We start from the raw sequence: 12741 nt of genomic DNA on the forward strand, positions 1-12741 counted from the left end.
AAAATTTGCTTTTGTCCCTCATTTGTTTCTGTCAACATATAAACATAGCTTCCTTCTGCGCACATCCACTTGTCACTGTTTGTTCTCTGCTTCTCACTCTACCCTTACATCTACTGCTGGACAAAAGAGGTCCTTCTTGTATCTTCACCCTACTTTGGCAAATGTGTGACCCGAAATGATCAAAATGGGTTTTAGCTGTCATTGCGGATCGCAAATGACTCTTTTCCATAGATTTTTCAGATCCTACAAATGTTAAGGAACGAGCTTTCCGCTTACAATTTCCCAATTATTTGAGTAAATAAGTGCACAGCTACTTGTACTCCAATATGGCCTTATGGCTAGAGCAGAGCTTCCCACACCTTACTGTACCAAGGTGTAGCAGTGGGCAGTGCCACTGGATGCTGTGCCTGCAAAGAGCTGCTTTCTGTTTTCTTGATACAGCCCATCACATGGATCACTTTCTATATCTATGTCTCTGGTCTGAACACACTTCCTGGACACTCCTGGGCTTGGCTGCATGTGTTGTCAGTCCACCCCTTCACCAGCACTCTTCATTTGTGGCACCTGCTGCTCTAGCTGAGTCCTCAAAGAGTCCGACACTCCCTGGGCACAGGGCTCCATATCCTTCTCCATACCTGCGATAGCCAGCAGAGTGTGGTGAACTCTGACCGTCTTCCTGTCGCGGAACTCGTGGCTCCACACAGAAGTGGGGGGTATACAATGTTTACAACGCAACTTTTACAACGCACTACCATTACAACTAAACTTTTACAACGCAACATCCATTACAACGCATACATTTACAACGCAGTCATTACAATGCATGACACTACAACGCACACCACTACAACGCATACCATTACAACGCAGTCATTACAACGCATACCATTACAACGCAAAACTTACCATCCAACACTTACCCTACTGTTGCACCCCCTGGAGTTAGAATAGTAATTTTAACCCCTACACTATCCAAAACTTTCCCTACTATTGCACCCCCTGGAGTTAGAATAGTAATTTTAACCCCTACACTATCCAACACTTACCTTATATGCAATGTAATGTAATGCGTTGTAATGGTATGCGTTGTAAATGTAGTATGCGTTGTAGTGGAATGCGTTGTAAAGGTATTTTTTAAGAATTCGTTGTAATGGTATGCGTTGTAATGGTGTGCGTTGTAATGGATGTTGCGGTGTAAAAAATGCGTTGTAAAGGTATGCGTTGTAAAAGTGTGCGTTGTAACGTCATACATCCGAAATGGGGTGTAGCTCAGTAGAGAAAAGACCCACCAAAACAATGTCATATACCAACACTATCACCCCTGCTGCTCGGCTGCTGTCAAAAGGACACAGTCACAGCTTCCAGATTCCAAACGGTGGCTGGCTGGTGAACAGGATAAGTAGGAAGAGTTTTAAAGGTGGAAGCATGAGCTACTGTGGAGTTAGCCCCTTCTTCTTCCCTGGACCCCATGCAAAGAGATGCCATAAAATATGCTCCTCGGACGCCATCTTCCCCGGGTGTTGACAAAGTAGATCTGCACATGCTTATCTTTTGACATCTATCTACAGCTTGTCTCTCACTGGGATTTGCAAACTGCAGCAAGAGGAGGTACATAAGTGCCAGGGCCCTTGTTAGGAGGTCACTGCAGCATGCACTACCCATTGCTCCTGCCAGCGGTGCCAACATCATGCCACCACAGCTACTGACCATCACACTCCTACAAGTGTGACATACTTATATTAGTCCTTGCTCCTAAAGCTGTAAGAATGGCTTGGACAGCAGGTATTAGTTATTGTAATGTATACTTATTTATTAAACAACCGTTGTTGCACTCATCTCTAACCTAGACAGATGGCGCCACCTTGTGGCAGACTGTCATAAGGGTGGGTGTTTATAATTAAGTGCTGGTGCCAAGCACCGGAAACCACCTGCTCAAATTAAGCACTGGTGGGGTTGTTGTTTCTCGAAGAAATAGTGCATGGATTTTTAGCACTCCAAGAAAACTAAAAAATCCCTGTTGAAATACTTTACATACTATTAAAACAAATATAGGCAAAGCCAATGGTTCTGACTTGCATATTGAATCCTAACTAAAACAGTTAAAAAAGAACTGCAGCTGAAGTGAAGAAACAAAGAAAAAAATAATGCTTTTATGATATGAAGAATGTAATGTAATCTTTTAGCGTACTTTAGGAATGTTAAATAGCCCCTCATGCACTTCAGTAGAAGCCATCTGGAGGAGACAGATTATTGATACATCCAAAATTCAATAGCATGAGGTGAAAGAGCAAAGTCTCCTCTGGACAGAGCCTAAACTCACTACGTGTATATTTTAAAGAATTGGGGGCAGATTACCTGACCCATCTCTGCTTATTTGAGATGCTTTAGTTAATTTGTGTCATGTAAAAAAAAACTTGTGCCACCATGGATGCGTCGCATTTACAATGTGGCGCACAGTGGCGCAAGGATGGATAGATACATGACGCATCTATTGGCGTAAAGGAAACGCATTGCTGGAGTTGTGTCGCAAGCATGATTCAACTCCAGCAATGCTTCGGACTGCCTATTTCCATTATGCTGCATCACTCTTTACACCTGCTTCAAGCAGGTGTAAGGTTTTGACGCAGTAACGCCGTTAAAGTGACTCCGTGAATCTTGTAGGTTTCACTGCGTCACTTTTATCAGGCTTCCTTGCGTCAGAATGCCCACACTGCATATATTATACCTGATGCAGCTATAATGTGACACAGGGCTTTACAATGTGACGCATCTTCATAGATGCGTCACTTTGTAAATGTGTCACAACATGGTGCAATGTTTACGACGACGCTGCGTCACAAAAGTGATGCAACAGTGGTGTAAAAGTGTCACAAGGGGTTTGTAAATCTGCCCCTTGGTAGCCATAGGTCACGCAGGCAGCTGAGCAGTAACGACTGACCTGAATAGGCATATTACAACTTTTGCAGTAGTTGTGTGCTACCATTAGTAAGCACCCTAAGCTTGTTGCCTTACCCCACCTTACTGGAGGATCACCCCAGTGCTTCCCTAACTTACCAATGAGTTGCCAGTAATGATTACCCCCAATGCCCAGCATGAGCCCACCTAGACTACCTGCAGCCCCAAGGTATGCGCATCCACTGGGTTCCACAATGGCGTCCGTGAAGCCTATTATGCCACAGGGAAGCTGTAAAAACATTAGCGACATAAGAAATACACACTTAAACAACAATCATTTCCGAAGATGCAAAATGAAATTGTACAGATGGGCATCAATGTGTCTATGTCTTAATTATTGGTGCACTGTCAACTAAACTGCGACTATCGACCATCCACAGTGGTTCAAGTCCCCATTGTAATATAGGAATTTCTACATTCTAACAGGGTGCAGACGCACATATTTTCACTTGCATGCTCACACCAGGGGCGTAACACAGTCCCTGCATGCCCCGCAGTGCGGGGGGCCCCGCAGCTGCAGGTGCCCCCTCAGCAGAGTACTCGGATCTGAGCACTTTGGATACAATCCAGAGTGGGGCACCTCCATGTAAATTGCATGGGGGCCCCTTACACTTCCGTTACGCCACTGGCTCACACTTGAGCAGTGGTGAACCCCACTACCATCAGTCTTGACAGTGCTTACTTTGTTTTAAAAACAAGTAGTTCAGTGATGCAGAGTGTTCCTAGAACTTGCTGTCGATGCATCAGAAAACCAAGTTTGTAGAACAGCACCCACGCATACTCTTGATTCTCAGCTAGATCTGCGTTAGACATAGTGAGTTCAATACAGTCATAGGATTGAGCAGGGGCAAGCGTCTCTGGGCCGATATGCACCTATCATTGCTAGGCTGACCGCTTGCCATGTTTAGTTGATGGTCATGAGGAGGCGAATGGTTAACATGCTGTTGGTCAGGTAGGGCCCTAAGGAGTAGGGATTTGACCAGGAAAGTAAGTTCTTCGATCATGTGTGTTAGATCTGGGGGTCTCTAGTTGGCAATGGTATTCACCTTTGTCCAAGTAGGGACCCTTACTTCTAAGTCAGGATAAGGGGATTACACTCCTTAATAACCCCTGCTCACCCCTTTGGTAGCTTGGCATGAGCAGACAGGCTTATCTCAGATGCAGTGTGTTAAGCATTTGTGAATATACACAGTAATACAGTGAAAACACTACAGATGGACACAACACAGGTTTTTATAAAAATAAGTATTCTTTATAAAGACTTAAACACAAGACCACAAACGACAAAAATCCACACTATTACACTTAAGATTACTTAAAAGATGATTAAAGTCTCTTAGTTCAAGTTATTGGCAAATGCGACAAAGTTCTCAACAAACTACCTTGATGCATAACGCAAAGTGAACAAAAGGCTCGCAAAAGGGGAGATGCGTTGGTTCCGTGACCCGGGGGAATGGTTGCGTCCTTCTTCAATGCTTGCGCAGAGTAGGGGACTCGTCGAGAGCTTTACCGGTGCGGAGTTGATGCGTAGATTCTCGATCTGTGGGCCTTTTGCTTTGCGCAAAGTGGTGCCTTGATGCGATGCGATTATCCGGTTGCAATGCGAGAAGATGGCGCCCATGATGCGGCGATGACGATGCGATGACACCCTGGCAGCCTTGCGACGACTCTGTACTTTGGAGCCGCAGCAGGCCCTGCAACACGCTTCCCCAGTGATGCGATGTCGACTCTCTCGATGGCGTCACGCTTCTCCGGTGATGCGACAGCAGGCAGCTTCGATGAATACACGCTTCCAGGGAGATGCGACGAAGGCTCGCTTCTCCGGCGTTACGATGATTTCAGCTGCAGCGGCCTACATGCTTCTTCTCGATGCCGCGCGCTTCCAGCTCACAGCGGCACGCAAGTGACTGGAGTCAGAATTCCTAGTCAGAATTCCCAGCAAGGAAATTCAGGAGGGAGCTGGAGGTGAAGTCTTTTGGCCCTGAGACTTCAGCAGGAGGCAAGCACAGTTCAAGCCCTTGGAGAATATTCTGTAGATGAAAGTCCTTACAAAGTTCCTTCTCCTTTCCCTTGGCAATGAATAAACCACTACAGGCCATCCCAGCAAACAGCACACTGGCAGAGGGGCAGTACAACTGCTGCAGATTCCTTGGTTCTTCTCCTTGGCAGAAAGGTTTCTTGTTCCAGAAGTGATCTCATTTCTTGGGATCAGGGTCCCAATATTTATACCCCCAAATCCTTTGTTCTCTGAAGGCAGAGAGGCCTCTGCCTAGTCCAAACCAGTTCCTGAGCACTTTGTTTACATGACTCTCTTCTTCCTTTCACTGTGCAGGGCAGAGACATCAGCCGCACCACGGGAGGTGGAGCCAGCACAGGGGAGGGAAGATACAGGTCTGGAACACTCTGTTGACATGATTCCTCATCTCCTTTCACAGTGGAGGGCAAAGACATCAGACAAGCCACAGGAGGTGGAGCCAGCATTGTAGAGGGAAGGCCCAGATGCAGATCTCTCTATTCACCACCGGGCTGACCCAGCCTGTCTCCTGGAATCCCCCAGCCCTGTCACTCACAAACCCAGACAAGAAATACACAACCCAGCAGAGGCAGGCTCCAATGGTTAGCCAAGCAAATACCTGCTTTCTAAAAGTGGTATTTGCAAACACAGAATATTAAAATTAACTTTACTAAAAGATGTATTTTAATATTCTGAGTTCAGGCATACTAAATTCGAATTTCTACTGTGTTGAGTCAGTTAGGATTATAAGAAAGTAATAATCTAACTGCCGATTCTGGCCTATGAGAAAAGGTGGCCTTCAATAGTGAAAAACAAAAATGGATGTAATTCACTATTAGAACATACTACACACATCTGAGCATGTCCTACCTTATACTTACAATGCACCCTGCGCTTGGGCCTACCATTGGGGTGTCTAATATGAAAAAAAGGGAAGGTTTAGAGACTGGCAAGTGGGTGCACTTGGCCAAGTCGACATGGCAGTGCTAGACTTAACACAGGCCTTGCAATGGAAGGCCTGAGACACACTTTACAAGCTGCTTCTGTGGGTGGCACAACCAGTGCTGCAAGCCCACCAGCAGCAATTGATTTACAAGCCCTGGGAACACATGGTGCACTTTACTAGGGGCTGACAGATAAATCAGATAACCCAATCATTTAATAACCAGGGAGCACTTGCACTGTGGCACTGATTAGCAGAGGCTCAGTGCCCAAAGCATAAATCCAGCAAAAACATATCAAAACAGAGGAGGCAATCCGTCAAAATGGAAGGGAGAATCACGCCAATGATGCCAGGTCTAACAATGTTTCTCAAGGTGGGTATCTCAGACTTAAGGGAACCAATAACCTGAGGAGTGTCTTGTGATGCCAAGAATTGCTCTTCATTGGTCTCTGGCGTTATGCAAGGTGGTTGGGGTGGTGCATCTATACAAGTGTCAGGCATATCCGACAGTAGTGCAAATCTATTTGTACAAGGGATAGGGGGGCCAGGTGGGCGCTCATCAGTGCAAGTGGGAGATTTTGAGATGTGGAAATCCCTAGCTTGTACTGCTGTCTGCACCCCTGACATTGTATTGCTATGGGCGGGAGTCTGTTTATTGAACATTATGGGAATAGTAGTTAGGAGGCAGGGAGGGCTGTTGGCATTGGAGGAGAACTGGCCATCGTTGCGGGGCACAGTTGGTTCTGTTAATAAAATGCCCTCGCAGTCACTAATCAAGGTTTCAATACTATCCAGCACACAATTATCGGCGGCATGTTTGCATGATTTCCTTGCCCTTTTCCCCTTGCCTGTCCTGCTACTTGAACTATTTTCTACCCCTATTCCCTCCATAGCTTTCCTTTTGCCCATATTTTAACCTGAGTAAGTTTAAAGTGATTGCAACTGTTCTCAAATAAAAAGTCCTCGGAATAGTCCTCAGAATGGCTTTTATCCAGACAGGAATTGGGTATGGAGTCCGAGTTATGTAGTTACAGTAGTTGCAATAATAGGTTGATCGGTCGTACAATCAGGGCAAAGAGTTTGGGCGACTTAGTTCTTTTTAGCGTCTTTTACTGTATGCCAAATCCCCACAAGCATGACATGGAATGGCACAGAACCTTGGTTGCTGGCAAACGATGACCAACAGAGACACAGTCCGGGAGTCAGATGAAAAAGGGGTGGCCCTTCCCTGTCTCTTCCTGGCAATGACAGGCAAGGACAGGTCCGCCCTTGCTCATGCTGGAAATAAGCGTCTCTTGGCGCTTGCCGAGTGACGCAGGCGCCTCCCTGGTGCAGTGCTTCCTCTTGATTCCACCTCATGCCTCTTTCTTCCCTCCTTCTAGAATTGCTGCCACTTTACCTCGCTCTTGCTGGCTTGTTTTTATCCCAGCTTCCTCCTATTGTCATCTTCACATCTTTCTCTTCCTCTTCCCAAACTGCAACAAATGACCCCAAAAATCATTTGCTGCTAGGGGAAGAGGAGTACTCATACATCAAAATGTCATTTTACTTGAGGATCTATACTCTTGGAAGCTGAGCTGTCCCACATGTAAAATTTGATGGTCATGATGGGTAGGATAGAGAATTAACCCCTCCCCCTTTTCTCTGTAATTAGAAATCTTACATAATCACTATAGGTGGGAGATTAAAGACAGCCTTGAGCCAAAGGTCTGGTCATGCCCCGGATCTTGGACGAAATTAAAGGACGAGGATCAATAGGAGGGCTCTCTGGCCTGTTCCCAAGTTTTGTAATAGAAAAGAAAAGAGTAGAGGTGCTGTAACAGTAGGGCCGTTAATATATTTTATTGTCTGTGTTGAAGTGCTTCACACCTTTTCAAATGGTTTTTTGAGCTAAACCAGCGAAGGACAGCGGTACTAACGTGAATGGAGTGCTTTACTTCCCTAACATCTAGTTTTCCACCACTGAGAACAAAACAAATGCATTTTATAAACCCATTCCGTTGACTGGAGTGCTTTCAGCTAATTTTGCAAAAAAGCAATACAGTAACCAAATATGTCATTCAAAACACGTCAAATATGTTTTTATTTTTAATTTATTTTTATTTTTAGGAGCCTGTATGTAGTTTTATACCTGTCATCCACTCATATGAGCAATTTATGTGCTCGTTTTTTCAGAGGCTCTGGCGAGGATTAAGCTCTTAGGGACAAGCAAGGTCAGGTCACTCGCATGGTTGCCTAGGTTCCCCCAGGAATTTGGTAGATTGGTAGCACCCAAGAGGAACCTCCGATCCACTGATCTTGCCCTCACCGAACCCTCGCACATCCGCAGGGCAAGAACAATTGGAAGAACCTTCTCCTACCTTGCAGCCAAGACCTGGAACAAGCTGCCGCTCAACATCAGACTCACCCCCCCTGCACACCCTCAAGAAAACCCTTAAGACCCTTCGACTGACCGGAGCTGCTATCCCCCCACCCCTCCCCAGCTCCTTGAGACCCTCACGGGTGTGTAGCACGCTTAAAAATCCCCTGATTGATTGATTGACCTCTACACATCACCTTGCCAAAGATCATACGATGTGCCTGATGCGACGGGCAACCAACCTTATCCAGATTTGCTTTTCAACTGCCTGCAAACCTGTCTGGCACTAAATGCAGTGAAAGAACCACCTGCCAGTCCAACTTAAGCCTTTGGAGCGCGTACAGAACAGAGCACGCAGCCGACTCTATCATAATATTTATCTCCGGGACATCCAAAGGAGGCACCTGAGTCTTGGTAAACAGCAACTGCTAACAACCATGTTCCTGCCAGCCCCCGTTTTCGCCTAAATGTTATTTTTTTTGTAAATTACATTTTATTTTTGCACCAGCTGCTGATTCTGTGAGACAGATTGAGGGATCAATTATCCCAGCGGTGGAGGAATCTAATTTTTAAATGTAATTTGCGGTAATTCTATATTCCATGAAAAAAAGATGAAAATAGCTCTAGTTCTTTTCCAAGGACTAAACTTGAAAGGCAAAGCTGTCCAGGGGGCCGGCATTCCCCTGCTGCTCCCCTGATGCTGTGAAGATTTACTCGTGCATGCCCTGCAGCGTGCAGCACTTCCCACTTGAAGCATTGCTATGCGCAGCTTCCTTGGAAAGCGAAGACACGCTGCCTCGTTTAGAACTAACAGATCAGTGTAAAGCTGCTGTCCTTGCCGAAATAATGGAAGCAGGGTAAGTCTCCTGTCACAACATTGTCTCCTTTGTACCCTGGAATGTCATGCATTATTAACAATGAAATTGGGAGTTTTTATGGGAGAAAAATAAGAAGGTCATGAGGATACTTCATTATGTAAACTAGAAAGGACAAAGGTATGATCCCAGAAAAGTGTTAAACGTCCACGAAGGGTTGAGGATAGCAGGGTAACATGAGGCAGGCCAGTTTGCCCTTGTGTCTGGGCAGCAGCCTAGTAGGCGCTTCCTCCCCCGCCCTTGCATGTGAAGGGTGACAGTCTGGCTGGGGTCTGAGCTGTGGCTAGGCCAGGCCTCACTCGACTGGTGCTCATCTATGTTTGAGAGCCTTTGAGAGCTTCAGAAGGGGTTGGATCATCGTTCTGTGATCAAAATGCGGACCCTGGGGCCCAGCAGGAATAGGTGGAATCTGAGCCTTTTAAACTGCATATAGTTTCTGTTCAGATTGCCAGCCTTGAATAATCTTCTTCTCCCTACCTCCTTTCTTTGGATTCATTTATTTAGCAATAGGCCGTAGTCCCTGAATTTAAAAATCAACCACATTAGTTAATTAATAAAATGCTGCATGGCTGCACTTTCTTCCCATTCCAACCCTTTTGGGATAAAATCTCTGCCTTGGGCAGATCACCATAAGGATTACTCGGAATTCCCTGATTAACCCCCTTTCGGTTTAAAGGCACGCAGCATCCCGCTGCCTTGTGGATAAGCTAGGTAGCCCTTATTATAATTATAATTTGTGAGTCTGTCTCTCACATAACTTCACCCATCTCACGGTCAGGCACTGCATCCCATAACACAATAACACCACCTCAGTGGTCATCTTGCATAACATAAAAACACTTCCCATATGGCAGCAACACAAAAACATCCTTCTATCCACATACCTTATACGATGTAGCTTGAATCTACATTCGTTATTTTCAATATAAGTGTCAAAGCAGGTAGGCTGTCATAAACAGTGGCCTCTACTGACCAGTTATGGCATTGCAGAGGCTAGTGTCCTGGTGAGGCTAACATACTGTTTATCCGTCACAAGAAACATCTGTGTTTGTCATAGCCCCACTAACCAAGAGGTTGTAGAGCAAAACCCACTCCAACTAGAACGGGTATCAGTTCCACTGCTTCTGTAAGTCAAATCCTAAGGAAATATGGAAGAAAAGAAGAAAAGTGTGAGGTTTGCGGGACATGGATGTTGAAAAAGTGGGATTTAGGAAAAGGCGAACAAGAACTCCTTGTGTGTGACCAAATTTGTTTGTTAAGTAAGGACTAATTTCTCTGGCTTGTGTTAGTAAAATCTCCTTTGTCCAGTGTCTTTCGTCACTTTATGATTCCAGATAAAATAGTTGGAAGAAAAGAATGTTGCCTGTCTGCTGCAAAGTGTTTATAACTAAAGTCGCCTATTGGATACATGGGCGATAAAGCAACCCCTTGACTTACATTATAAGGAGATTGCAAGTAACAGAGGAGTTCCGTTACCATATGGAGAAATGAGATCGAAAGCTAAATTCCTTTCATTCCTTTATAAGGTCTTGGAAGTCCGAGTAAAATATTGCTTTAACATTCAGCAGAGGTTATTTTATCCTATATATTACATAGTCACAAAATCACCCCTCCCAGAAAATGCACAACATCCCATATGAATGAGAAAGTATGGTTACAGACACAAACAATAACGTCAGAATCTTTAGTGCGAAATTAAATACCCAAATAATGATGTACTTATTTTTTACAAAACATTTTGGGAATCAGTTTGATTAGACTCTGTTGAATGTACGTCCGATTAAAAAAATGTTGTAGCTCAGAGTGTGTAAAACATGCAGGATTATATCTTTCCTGTAATGAAACATACTGCATAAAATAAATATGTTGTCTTATATATCTCCTTTCTGCTAATCACTACTCATTTTAGAAAAACAGACCACAAGCATGAAAGGCGAGTTTTCATTTTCGTTGCTTAAACTGTAGCAATAATGATGCTTCATGACCTTCCTTTCACCTGGGCTGCTAGTGCTGTCAGAAGGTATTCTGACATCACAACTAAACTGTAATGCATTATTACAGATGAGCAGCTAGTCAATTCATTATTGCAGGTGACTAGAGACATCACACCTCGACTGTAACAAGGAAATAAACTGAAGGCTTTTGCACAGGGATTGCAGACTCTCATGAATTATACCTAAAATAAAGTGTCAATGAGGACCAGTCAACATGACATGTTAAACTCTGTAAACTGCATTTATTGGTAACAGCTGCAGCCAATTACAGGTATATGTCAGAATATCACCTGGGTTTTGTTAGGCTAGATTAGGTTTTGTTCTTGTAAAGTCCTACGTACACTCTAAAAGGATATCTTGGCACTGATTGTAGAAAATATGGACTCACAGCCTACTATTATGAACCCGATTAGCAAAAAAGTAAAGGTAGTGTGATAAAGTAAAAAGTGAGATATTCTTAGTTTTTTTTTAAGTTAAACATTCACAATTTGTGCCTTTTAAGCAAAAAGATAAATGATATAGACTCTATTTTCGTATGTGCATCTAGAAAAGAAAAGGCTTTAACAACAGCTGGTATTTGATCCGGCAAAGTCATGTGGAATACTTATTTTAACACCCCGGGTACAACAATATCACCTACAAAGCTAGAACATCAACTAAATCAAGATCTTAAAGGTAACTATGTATTAGGTAGTATAGATGTATAATCCCTAACTCCACGTCTATGTACTTTAATCTTCAAGGTACATATATTTGAACTAAGAAAAGTAATTCTGTACCTATGCATACATACTTACTTTCATGATATTATGCTGAGATTAAATTCTAGCTTTGATATTTTTGTAGAACAGTATTTAAAATGTGATATTCAATTATATCTGACATCAAACGGGACACTATGTCTCAAGACACTGATGTATAAATTACGCCTGGGACAAAGCTGACCCTGTAACAAAATTGCTAATGTGTTATTGTATAAAAAATAATAAAACATCAGTGGCGGCTGGTGACATTTGAAAGTGGCGAGGCGTAGCGCGCGTGCGAGAAACCCCCCCCATGGAGGATCCGCCACAAACCAGGCAGCACCTCCAGAAATACAAGTGTCCCTCTTCTTCTGAACATGTGCAGAGCCTTGTCACAACACCATAAAACTATTTAGCGCGATTAAGAGAGCTGAGAGCACCCAAACCCTCAGAACTTGAGACCTTCCTTGCTTTATAGCATTTGCGCCTCTCCTTCCCGCATAATATTTTAGCGAAGCCTTCCAAGCCCTCAGAATATCCTAAACTACATTGATTTTCCATGAATAGCACGTGTATTATTCATGAGGGAAACCCAATGTATCATAACCATAAGTGAATTTATCGCTTTTTTTTCGTTATTATGCTATTCGTTCGCCCTACCTGGAAACACGACTCAAGACGGTCCAAAATGTCTGATCTCGGCTCTGAGAATGATCTAGAACACGCCTCGGGGGAGGGGGGAGACTATGGCTTACAACTGGAAATATTTGAGCATCAAGACTCCTCTTAAATGTGGAATTTAAACGGATTAGTCACTGGACAATGTGGATAAATATAAATGGCGACCAGCCTTGTGAC

This window comes from Lissotriton helveticus, chromosome 3_1, assembly GCF_964261635.1.
Source record: "Lissotriton helveticus chromosome 3_1, aLisHel1.1, whole genome shotgun sequence".
Lineage (NCBI taxonomy): Eukaryota > Metazoa > Chordata > Amphibia > Caudata > Salamandridae > Lissotriton > Lissotriton helveticus.